Source organism: Mustela nivalis (genome assembly GCF_964662115.1).
Source record: "Mustela nivalis genome assembly, chromosome: X".
In the NCBI taxonomy this organism is placed as follows: domain Eukaryota; kingdom Metazoa; phylum Chordata; class Mammalia; order Carnivora; family Mustelidae; genus Mustela; species Mustela nivalis.
The window spans coordinates 3,921,819-3,934,718 of record NC_139040.1 but is presented as its reverse complement, the minus strand read 5'-3'; positions in this window follow the sequence as shown (position 1 = coordinate 3,934,718).

Here is a 12,900-nt window from a genome sequence, read left to right as displayed (position 1 = left end):
ACACACACACTTACATGCACACACACACACGCACACCCCTGTGCAGGTAAACCCAGATGTGGACACACATTTACACACTCGACTGCACTCCCAACACACACATGCTGAAATGCAGACACCTTCACACAAACAAACGTATGTCCCCATACCTGTGCACACACACTGGGATATAGGCACATGTCCAAACTCCCCTACATATTCCCCACGCATGTGCACCCTCCCCACATCCATGCTCGTACAGATACACTCAGTTACAGATATCCGTCTGCACACCCATGCACATTCACTATCCCCTGCACACGCATACCTGAACACCAACGCCCGTGCGGAGATGCAGATGTGCGAACACAACACACGATGTGCGCCCCGCACCCACGCCCATGAAGATATATTTGATACAGAAGTGCATTCAACTACCCATACACACCCACGCTGCACACACATCCCCACTCAGACATGCATCTTCTCCACGCCTGCACTCACCCCAATAACACCCAAACACAAGTACAAACACACATCTGCACTTCCCTATCTGCCCACACACCTCCAGTGTGCTCATTTACACACGCTCACACAGACACACACGCACTCATTCACACATAGGCAGATACATCTAAAGACAGACACGCACCCACATGACCGTGAACATGCGTATCCCTCACACACATACACTCACCTACTACACACACCTAAACACATAGACACACATACACACACACCGGGGCCGATTGGCTCAGACACACACCCACACACCCATGGACATCCACGCTATACACACACCGACACAGAGCCAAACACACACACACATACATATACCCAGACACACATATTTATACACACATATACATACCCAGGCAGACACACCATGTGTAAATGTCCATCCACGCCCAGATCTGAACAAGCATGTGAACACATACACATACACATAAACACACATATAAGCACACACTCACACACACATATGGATACACTCAAAGATACACACACATATATACACCCACGCACCCACACATACACATGTGTGTGCGTGTGGAAGATGTGTGTGCACACAGGCACCGTCACTCACATATCTAGACATGGTTATAGTGAACACATACCTACTTACGAATGTGTACACACGCTCCTTCACTTCCTGGGACCACCTGTTCATGCCACGCACTCACTGTGCTCACACTTTCTAGAAATCTGTGGCTGAAGGACAGGCCTGAGAAGCGCGGTCCAGCCGGCATAATGCGGGCTCCCAGCCCGCCTCAGCCCGAGAAGGCTTGCTTACGCCTTGGCACTGCCAAGTGGCTGAGTGGGGCCCTCTCCCCGCTCTCCCGAGGAAACAGTGGGACCGGTGGCTCCCTCAGGCCCCCAGCCCACCTGTCACACCCATGGCGCCTCCTCCAGCAGGACCTGGGCCACCATTCCAGGGGGGGCCCCCTGGGACATTTCCTGGGTCAATGACAACAACCCTTGTGGCCTTTGTGTTCTGAGCCACCAGATGCCACTCAAATGTGGGAAGTAGGGGAAAGCTGCAGTGGGATTGGCCCTTATGGGGGACCCGCTGGCGCCCGGTGGAGAGCGGTGGGCTGCGCGCCACCCGGAAGTGAAGAGGCCAGGCCTGAAGCTGCCTCAGCCATCCGGGCGGGAGAGGAGAGCTTAGGCCAGAGTGGAGGTCGAGCGACAGGTGGTGAACTGGCCTGGTCACCAGTGGGATGAGGCCTGAGGGACAGTGGGGGAAGGTGGCAGTGTGAGGAGTGACACTCAGATTCCTGGGGTGGGGGACCGGCCCCTCTGGCCCTGGGGATGGCAGGGGCCAGACTTTATCTGGGGACCACGAGGAGACACGGAACGGCTGGAAGCTAAGGGAGGCCTCGTGTTGCGTTTGTGGACATCAGAAGGTTACCGGGAGGGGCTGGGTGACCCAAAAAGGTGGGCAGGGCCCTCAGGAACAGTTTCTGCCACCTTGAGCGAGGGATAGGGCTGGGGGCCCAGAGCAGGTCCTCGCCTGGTACCTCAAGGCGGCTCTCCTGGTTCTGGAAGCCAGAAGCCCACAGTCAAGCTGTGACCAAACCTTCTGAGAGCTGGGGAGGGTCGCTCTGAGCCTGCAGGAGGGGGAGCTACGGGAGAGCTCTGTCTCAGCTGCCCTGGGCCTCCTCCGGAGGGCAAGGGGAGCATGCTAGGAATGGCGATTTCGGGGCCAGTGGCCTGAGGGCTCAGGCAGAGAGAAGCTCAGGTCACCAGGGACCAGAAGTGTGCGTGGGAGTGTGCTTGGGTTCACGGGCCCATGTGCACCTCACAGCAGACAGAATGCACAGCTTGGGCCCCTGAGCGAGACTGTGTGTGCGGGGAGGGGTACAGGTGGTCGGGGAAGGTTTGTGGCAGCTCAGCTTGGCCTTAAACCCCTCAGACAAGTATCAGGTGGCCTCCTGTGTCACCCCTCAGTCGTCTTAATCCCTCTCCACCTGTCCCAGGCCCCCAGCACCTGGTCTCCCCTCAGTGCATCTCTCTGCAAGCTGCTGTGGCTGGCCGAAGTCCCGCTGGGCCCCTGATGGCTGGGCGTGTGGTTGCTAAGCCTTCGAAGGACACGTTGCAGGCGAGCACGTGCTAGCAGCTTGTTTGTCATTTGTTTTCTCACTCATAATCTGGAAAGAGTCTGGCTGCGAAACTGCACATGATCACTGGGGACAGAGGTGACCCAGGGTCTGGGAGAAGATGCAGCCTGTGACAGCTGAAGCTCACTTTCTCGGGGAGGGGAGAGGGTCGGGCTGCACCCCTGTCAGCCCAGGTCTGGATGCAGACAGACAACAAGAGTTCACACACACACACACACACACACACACGAAGAGCAATGAGTTGGCACCAGAGACTTTTTGGATTCAGCCCAAAGCCTGCCTTGGGGAAAAGTCCTACAAGTTCCTTCTACCCTTCCTCCTTTGGGGAAGCACTGAGGAAAGGCACAGGCACGAAAGCTTCCTGGATGCCCTGCCCCGGCCTCACACTGAGGCTGTGGGAGTCTCCTAGGGATGGAGCTGTGGAAAAGCGCAAGGCCTAGAGTTGGGATTCCTGTCCCCTGATCATTTCTGTCCTGGCCCTAACCCCAGCACTCCTGCAGGAGCCCAGATAAAATGCGGGCTCTTGAGGCCCCAGGAAAGCATATCTTCCGCTCTTTGGCTTCTTAGTAAAGGAAATTTCAATGCTGGGGAAGTAAGCATGAAGCCCAAAGAAGCAAGTATTTATACATTTACAGCAAGGCTCACGTGTGCCCAGGAGCAAGGCCTTTCTGCTTCTCCCATCTTCCTTGTAAATGGTCACCCAGGTGCCATCTGCCTCTCTTACCGTGTCACCTGAGGCCTCCTGAAGAGGAGCTCCACTTCAAATTCCCATTTCCCAAGTCTTTATAATCTCAGCACACTTTCCTTTTCCCAACACTTTGAAGCCCCTTACATTGCCCAGACAGCCAGAGAGAGGCAGCCATTTTGCAGTTTACAGTTTTGATGACCTTGTATTTGGTCCAGTCATTCACAAGACTGCCAGCAAACTTGTGGCCCCATTGCGTGATTGCAAATGAGTGCATGGCTATCTCCATCTGGTCTCAGACATCTGATCAACCTTCAAACCGTGTATACGTTCTATGTGGTTCTGGGTTCTGCCTGTGTATGTTTATATGTATACAGAGAGAGCAAATCCATCAGCAAGGAGAGCTCTCTTGGGCTGGGGTACCTTGGGATTATCTTTTAGGGGTCCATGCTTTTTGCCCCATGCTTCTCATTTCTGCCATCAGAAATGATGGAACAGAGCCACATGCTCATAGGGAATCAGGCTCTGCCTCTAGAGGCAAGACTGATGGGGAGGAAAGCAAAAGCCATGGCTGGAGAGAGGTCTCCATCATTTGCAATAATCATTACCCTAGAGCAGAGATTCTCAAATATTCTAATCTCTGGATCCCCTTTATTTATATCTATTGATATTTAATGTATCAGAAGTTAAAACCAAGATAACTTGAAAATATTTATCAATTCATTTAAAGATTACAAAATAAATCCATTTGTGATGATTGCTTTTATGTGTCAACTTGACTAGGCCACCGAGTACCCAGATATCCAGTCCAACATCATTCTGGGTATTTCTGAGATGATGATTCTGGGTGAGGTGAACATTTAAATCAGCAGACTGAATCAAGCAGATTGCCCACTCTAATGTAGGTGGGCCTCATATAATCAGCTGAAGGCCTGCCCAGAAGAAAAGTCTGACCTCGCCGCAAGTAAAAGAATTCCTCCCTCCTGATTGCCTTCCAGCCGCAAGGTAGGCTTTTCCCTTTCTTCAAACTTGAACTGAAGCATCAGTAATAATATGGAGATATAACCACCAGCTGACAAGGATGGAGGAGAGAAAGGAGCAATAAAAAACATCCAAGAGATGGAAGGAAAAGAAAAAGGATGTGCAAAACTTCTCTGTATAGTTTAGATAGAAACCCCTTATCAGATAAATGATTTGTGAGTATTTTCTCCCAGATTGTGACTTGTCTTTACTTCTCTTAGCAATCTTTTGAAAAGTAGAACTTTTCATTTTGAGCCTGTTAGCTTTCCGACTGGAATGGCCATTATTTCTCCTGGTTCTCAAGCCTCCAGACTTGGACTGGAGCTGCCCTGGGCCACCAGCTGGCCGACTCATCCGGCAGATCTTGGGACTGGTCAACTTTCATGATCATGTGAGCCAGCTCCTTGTAAAAACTCGGTCTCCCTCCCTCCATACGTGTGTGTGTGTGTGTGTGTGTGTGTGTGTGTGTGTGTGTGTGTTGTGTTGTTGGTTCTTGGTTCTGATTCTGATTCTCTGGAGAACCCTAATATACATTACATGTCAACACAAATAGCATTTGTCTTAGGAAAAATGACTATAGTCTTCTAAATAAAAAAAATGTAACAAGAAGAGTGCTACTGTTTTACACTTTGGCAAAACTCTTTAATGTCCAGCATAAGAGAAGACAGCTGGATTCTCACACCGGCTACTGCGTTCCATCTGTTGTGACATCATATGTCACATAGCCTCTGGAAACCTCTAGTAGGTGTGAGAGGAGAGTGGCAAAGGCAACTCTCATCTTAGTGTTGTTATGAAAATAGTTTGCCTCTTTCAGACCCACTGAAAGGTTCCTGGAGACTCCAGGGGGGGCCTAGAGACTTTAACATTCAACTTTGACTTAGTAAAGTCTAATGTTAATTTCTACCTTTCTCTCTCTTCAGGTGATGCAAAGTCCTTATGCTTTATTATTTCTTTTTAATTTTTTAAAGGATTGTCTATTTATTTATTTATTTGACAGAGAGAAAAAGAGAGTGCACACCCAAGCAGCAGGCAGAGGGAGAAGCACGCTCTCCACTAAGCAGGGAGCCTGACGTGGGACTCAATCCCTGGACCCTGGGATCATGACTCAAGCCCCAAGGCAGTTGCTTAACCGACTCAGCCATGCCAGTGCCCAGTCCTTATGTTTTTACTCTACTTACCTCTTCCATTACATATGCCATTGTACCCATGTATTTAAATTCTACATATACCCTGAGCCCCCATAAGATAGCACTCTTACTGTTTTCTGCAGCCTGTGTTCACTCAGATTTTCCCATAAATTTACCCTTTTATATGCCTTTTCTAGTTTTCCTTGAGAAGAATGATCCAGATTACCTAGTTCATGATCAGAAACAGAAATCAATAACTCTTGGAAGCTGTTTACTCCCTTTACTATTTTTCAAAGCCGTGGCCTTCAAAGTTCTTTTGTTGGTTCCACATCCAGAAGATACGTGCTGAGTGCCCACTGTGTACCAGGCCTTATTCTAGAGCCGTGCTGTCCACTGGAAACGTCTGTGATGTCCAGTAGAGTGGCCATCATGCAACTCTTGAGCATGTGAAATGGGCTGCTATAACGGGAACTGAATTCTAAATTGTGTTTAATTTCAATTAATTTATGCTTAAATGGCCACTTGGGACTAGCAGCTTCCCCACTGAGCAGCATGGTTTTAGACACTACCATGAAAATGACGCAAACTGGCAAAACTCCCTGTTGTCATAGCGCTTATGTTCTAGCAGAGACAGATGACAGGGAACAAGTTCTAGTCCAAGGTTGCTGCCCTGAGCCCTGGCCTGGGCAGCACGAGGGCTCAGTAAGTACAGCTTGAGCTGAACGGAGGAGGTGCAATGCGAGGGTCTGAGCTGTCCGCCAGGTTAAATGGTCTAGATTAGAACCCAGCCTCTGGCCACCCGCTAGCTCTCTGACTTGGGGCGAGCTTCAGGAATCTCACTGAGAAAGCAGCTGAGGGGCCATGAGAACTGAAGGCCGCGCTGGCACTCTGAAGCGGCTCCGACGTTCCTTCGCCTTCCCTTCCCCCAAGGCCATTCTGTTACTTGGGGCCGCGCTCTGGCCTTGTCCCTGACTATGCCCCAGCTGTAAACCTGCAGGCCATTAGCCAGCCAGGGAAATTCACACTAGCTGCTTCAAAGGCGCAGGACCAAGTCACAGAGGAGGTGGGGCCCAGTGGGGACGAAGGGGTGCAAATGACAATGAGAGGAATGTGGCTTTTTTCCGGACTGAACTCTCGCCTGGCAGTGTGAAGGGCCCAGGCACCTGCCCCCTTGACCCAGTCTCCTCACTCCGCCCGGAGCCGCAGAGCGAGCCAGGCGGGAGGCAAGGGCGGCCCAGCTCCTCTATGCTGGCATCTGTGGAGGGGGGTTTGGGCAGGAGGGACCTTCGAGTGGACACTCCTCTATTTTTCTCTGAGCAGATGTGTTTCTAAGGAAAGAAAAGTTCGAGCCTTTCCTGTGGTTACAGACAGCCTGGGGCCCCAGAAAGTGCCTTGCCATCTGGGGGTACAGCCCCAGGCTAGCCCCACAGGCTGGGGTGGGGGGGCTGTTTCTGCTCTTGCATTTAAGAGGGCTTATGGCAAGGACTCTTCCCACCCTGCCCCTCCAGAAAGCCCTGATCCCCCATGGACCCAGCCCCCCCCCCCCGTCTCCCTACCCCCACCCCTACCACTGCCTTGCAGACATTCCATTGTAACTAGACAGCCTTCTGCCCCCCACCTGCCCCCAAATCCCAGCATAATGAGGCAGCCTGGGAACCCCTGGCCTGGAGGCGCCATGAAGGAAGCGTCTAGGTCCGCTTTACTTCCCACCGGATCCCCAGCACAAAGGAGGACTTGGTCAACCCCCAGCAAAAGCAAGCATGATCCCAAACTGGGGTGGGCCTCCAAGATCGGGATTCAAGACTCCAGCAAGGTCATGGTTCCAGGAGGCCATTTGCAGCCTGACCCGGCTCTGCAGCCGCCTCCTTACTCTCTGCAGCTCTGGCTTCCACACACCTTGTTCCATGCAAAAGAAGGGCCTTGCCCTGGGAGCCACACAGGGCTGCTAGGCACAGGAGGATTGAAGGTGCGGCTCCTTGTGAGGGACCTGAGGCTCAAAGAGCTTAAATCCCTCATCTGTGGTCATAGAGCAGGGCAGTGAGGGGCTGAGATTTGAGCTCATGTTTGGCTAAGTCCACAGCAGTACCTCAGTCCGAGGGCAAACAAATGACCCGAAGCAAACACACAGCCACACAGACTCCAAACCAGACTCACACGTGTGCTGACGGGCCCCGCAGATGCGCAAGGGGTGGGCAGTGCTTCAGGACGGAAGTGCAGTGGGACGGGCCATCCGAATGAGTCTTCCAGTCACTTCTTGACACAAGAAACCAAGTGACACCATGCCTCCCCTCTCTCACAGAAGAATGAAACTAGGGGACTCCCTTGGATGGGGATTGAGGCCAGAGGACCCCCATGGAAGTCCAGGGCGAGAGTCTGTTTGGAGGCATGCGTCACATGGGGTCACACATTGGTCTGGGCAGAGAAGGCTCTATCTGAGAGGCAGAAAGTTGGAGTCTAAATCGGGTTTCTCTTCCCAGTGGGGTGGACTTGGGCAAGCCGCTCAGACTTTCAGAATACTCTTAGTCCTCAGCTTTGTCCAGCTCTGCTCCACTGAGAATGTTGAGTTCATTCTGGGTAAGTTCTTGGGTGTTTTAAGGAGAAAAGAAGCTCTATCCTGCTTGCCAGTATGTCAGAGGGAGGGCACAGCTGCTCTGGGTGCCCCCCACCAGCCCGCACGCTTGCTGGAGACTGCGCCCACCCACCGCGCGCGAACCCATGGGCACCCACCGGGTCCATGGCAAAGGCCACACTGGCGTTGGGTCTCTGAGGCAGGTTCCAAGGGCAGGGGCAGATCCTGCTGCAGTGTCCAGTGGTGATGGCCTCATCCCAGAAGAGGAGGCTGCCGACAGCAGCCTTCCCTGTGGGGGAAGGCTTTTCCCCTCTCCAGCGAGGCCCCAAATCTTAGTGTGGAGTAGGGTGTGGAAGGGGGGAAGAACTCACCACCAAAAATCTGCCACTAGGGCATAGGGATTATCTTGAGCTCTTATTTTTAGGAAACAACACGTGTGGAAGGAGCTGGGAAAATGCCATCCAAGTCGCCCTTTTGTAGGAGACATTTACATGTCTAAGGGAAATCTCCATGTGTAAGGGTACCCCTCCGCGTACCAGGAAGAGGGGGGAGACCCTAATCTCTAGAAACACTTATCAATGGAGAAGGCCTCCAATTTCTCTGCATAACAAGCTTCCCCTTGTTTACCCTCCTTTCCTGATAACCTCTCCAGACCCGCTCCCCCACCCCCAGCTTCGTCTGCCTTCTTGGGCCGGACGTGCTAATTTAGGTGGTGGCTTGGGCCATTTCGGGGAGTTGTGCAGTTTTCTTTGGTCTCTCCCTAGGATTCGGAGGATCCAGGTTATTAAGCTGCAGTTTGGTTTCCTCCTGTTAATCTGTTTTGTTTTGTTTATTTTGTTTATTATTTTTTTTAATTCCCGGAGGGTCTCAGCCCCAAACCAGGAAGGGTAGAGGGAAAATGCTGTTCCCACTCCTCCTCTCCCGGGCCAGCCTCCACTATGCTCCCTGTGCGACGTGTCTAAAACGTTTCTTTTACACGACCTGATGTGGCATTGGGGGCTGTAGACGATGCAAGTGGACATTTGCTTTGTAGGCGGGGAGCAGGACCCACCAGACACAGGAGCGGTCCAGCTTCTGGGGACTGACTGCTGGCCGGATGGCCTGAGCTGGCTGTCTCAGCCCTGGCTGCCTGTAGTCCAAGGTCACTAAGCAAGGGGCTGTTAATTGAAAAGCGTCTGACACGTTTCACTTCCACACTGTGTTTGCGCAGGGATTCAGCCAGCCCCGGCTGGCTCCCCACTCTCTGGACCAATGGGGAGTTCTCCAAGCAGGGCAAAGCCCTTCTCTGCCACCCTGGACTTTAATCAGTCCCAGGATGGGAAAGGATGGTAAAGTGATGAATGGTAATTTACAGATGCGGTGTTGATTTCGGAGATCAGCTCTCCCACTTCCTTAGCTGGGGTGGCTGTGCTTCCCTCTGACAAGTCAGCTGGGGCGCTTTGTGGTCCAGTGGTGCCTGGTAACAATTCAAAGTGTGCCTCTCCCACCTCTGATTTGTGCATATCGCCTCCCATGTCCCTGTCGCATGGACACTGAGCTGACCAGGCCGGGAGCCTCATGGACCGATGAGATACCAAATACTTTTCCCTTTTTGAAGGCCAATCACTTTGGAAGGAAATCACTTATAATACTGCAATTGTTGCATCTTCTGCTTGGCCTCAAGCTGCTTCATAGATCAATTTAGTGCTCTGGATTTGTCATGGACAAGCGGTGACCGTGTGTATCTTGGGGACACCCTTTCATCCCAGGCTTGGTGGGGAGGTGAGGTAGGGTGTTGGACCTCAGCCAAGCATTTCCTGAGGGAAAGGGGGACCACCAGAGTCCAGGAAGGTTAGAAGCCTTGAGGGTGCTCTCTGTTGTGGGGTTCCCAGCCAGTAGAGGTGGGGACACCAGGGGAGAACCCAAACCAGCCCAACCTGGGGGTGGCAGTCAAAGTTCGGGGCCCACCACGCATGCCCAGACACCAGGGCCAACCAGGAGAGCCAAAAATGGGCTTTCAACACAACAGGGAAAAAGCCAAGAGGAGCAACGCAGCGTGCTTGGGTGCCGGGCACTGGGGGCATCAGAAGGGGGAGAGAAGTGACCGCCACCACTGGAATGTTCTTTTGCTTTTTACTTCTAGCTTTGACCCCCAACGGGATTTATAAAACACGTGAGAAACTAGCAACCATAGTCAAGAGCTTTATTCTGTCTGGGGAATCCATGTCCTCTTTTGGTTGGTTGTTCTCAAGGTCCCCCTAGTTGAGGTTGTGGAACTGGTTTATTTACATGAGACCCTCAAGGCTGGGGGAGCCAGAGCCCTCTCACCTCTGAAGCCACTCAGAGTTCTGGGCCTTGCCAAATGGTGTGTTCTGTTGAGGGGTGGGTTTGGAGGTTGAGGGGCAACACGTGTGTGAGCAGAGCTAGAATTTGCCAAAGGAAATAAAAAGACCTTGCCAAGCATTAGTGCGCTTAATTCTACAATCCATTTTCCCCACGTACAATATGGACTTTGACAAGAAAGATTTGTTTATGCTCTCATGACTCAATCTCAGTAAATTAGACTTGTCAAAATGACTTTTTCAGCACAATAGAGTTTGCTGGATTTTTGACACCTGTTTTGTGGGGGTACTGTTGTACGTAAATAGTTGGAAAAGCCATTTACAAAGCAATATGATCACTGCTGTCTTTGAGGTGGCCTTTGCCTTTGTAGGCAGAGGAACTCATGTGGGGGTTGGAGCCGGGATTTTTCCCTACATCCCCTGGGACTAGTCCCACCACTCCAGTCTCCTCTTTGGTCTCTCTGGGTCCAGACCGGCTCTCAGAGAGCAAGGTTCCTTCACCCCACATCTGCCCGTGCTCCTTCGCTGCTTCCATTCCCTTCCATTGCTTCTGTCTGTTTATGGAGTAAAGCTGAGCTCTCCCCCGCCTTGCAGAGGGTCCTCCCTGACCTGGTGCCAACCGCTGGTCAGGCCATACCACCTGCTGGGTCCTCTTGGTGCTTTGGTCACAACAACTCTTAAGGTTGTTTAACAGAGCCCCACCTGTGACCGTGCACTAGGACCGTGGCCGTTCTCCATCCTGCCCTCCGGGAAGGGGACCCTACCAGATCACAGCAAGCTGGGAGCAAAGCTGGATGGCCTTTCTCAGCTCTTTCGGTCCCTTTAGGTGCCACTGGCATTTTGCTCAGAAATGTGTGATGGTCCTGGAGTGTCAGGTATCGAAAAAAGAGCCGTGGAGTAGAAACCAGAAGTCCTGGGTTCTTGTCCCCTCTCTGCAAGTACCTCCCAGGGAGTTGGAATTGGGGGTTACTGGGATACTGGTCAAGTCAATGCCCATTCCCTCATCAGAGAAATCAGAATATAATAAGAGCACTTACCTACGGGGGTGTTGCCCATTCCTCTTCCTGGACCGGCCGGTTGAGTCACCACTGAGGCTCGGGGGTTTTTCCTTCACCTTATACTATATTTTGGGGACAGGGGGAACCAGGGAAGCCTTAATTGGTGGAATATAGACACATAGACACAAATGTGCACAGACATGCACACACACAGGCTTCCTCACACACAAACGCATGCTTGTGTGTGCACATACTCACACACCCACGCACTCGCACACGTACATGCGTACACATGTGTACATAGACCCACACATGCTCTCGCACACAGCCACTCTCATCTCTGTGCTTCTGGTCTCCACAGGCTGGCGACTCCCTCTCTCCCCATCTTCTGGTCCCCCATGCCCCATGGCAGGCTCTGCCTCTTTGCAGGCCCCAATCCAAAAAGCCTTGAGTTTGCTTCTTCTGTGCTTATCCTTTGTTTATATTGTTCTACTGCCATCAGGTGGGGCCCAATTGGGCAGAATCAGGGGACCGCTGGGATGGTCCAATGCCATCACACAGCCATTTAGTGCCACCTTGGAGCCTGGGCCCCTGGGGCTGCTGCTGCTGGGAAGGCTCAGGGCTGCACACCCAGCCGTTTTGCTTACTGCCCAGGTGATGGGCTGGAAATGGTGCCTGCTTCCCCCTCACTGGTGCCCACCAAGGGAAGCCAAGAAGAGGAACAGTCCTGCCATTCTGAAACCATTGTGTCACTCTTACAAGTGTAGCCAGTATGCCCACGTGAACTCTGACTCTTGGTCTTTTCCTTTGTAGCTTGGAAAAACATTTTGGGTTCTAAGCCAAACACTTCCCCCACAGCCTCTTCGTGAAGCATACATGGGGTGGGGTTGTTTTTGTGTTGTTGTTGTTTTTCTGGTTTTGTTTGCGTCCTTTGTTCTTTTTTTCCAACCTCACAGTAACCTCCTCTACTTGTGTGGGGCTCTGGGAGAAGTGTCCCTGGCAGCCTGAGCATCGGGAAGAGCACCGGGTTTGAATTCTGATTCTGCCATAAATCTTATGATCTGAGGCAGGCCAGTGGACAGATGCTCAAGGCTCCTGGGGGACTGGGTGACAGAAGTCAGGTGCAAGAAGGGGCCTGGGACCAGGAGAAGGATGACGGGTGTCAGAGGAAACATGGAAATAATAGAAAATAAAAATTGGGGGATCCACCATTTTTTGTCATGCTACATTTCCCAGGGTTGACACCATAAAGAGAGTTTAAAGGCAATCCCCTCAGATCAAAATACTTTGCACGCATTTGAAGGAAGCTCTGAACAGCTTGTCAGCTGTCCTGTGCTCTCTGGCCAAGGTGGGTGGACTGGGCTGAGACGCTCAGCACCACGTCTGCGGGGAAAGTGCACTATTAAGCACACCAGCCAGTCTGCCCACTGTTCCAGGAGAGAAGTGGTTGTCCATAGCCTGCTAATATCCAGAGAAACCAGGACACATAAGCTCTCTGAGACGGACCCAAGCCACAGCTAGCCTCACTTCCTCAGAGAAAATGCCTTCTTTCTGGGACTTGAGTACTTTCTGAGTTAGGT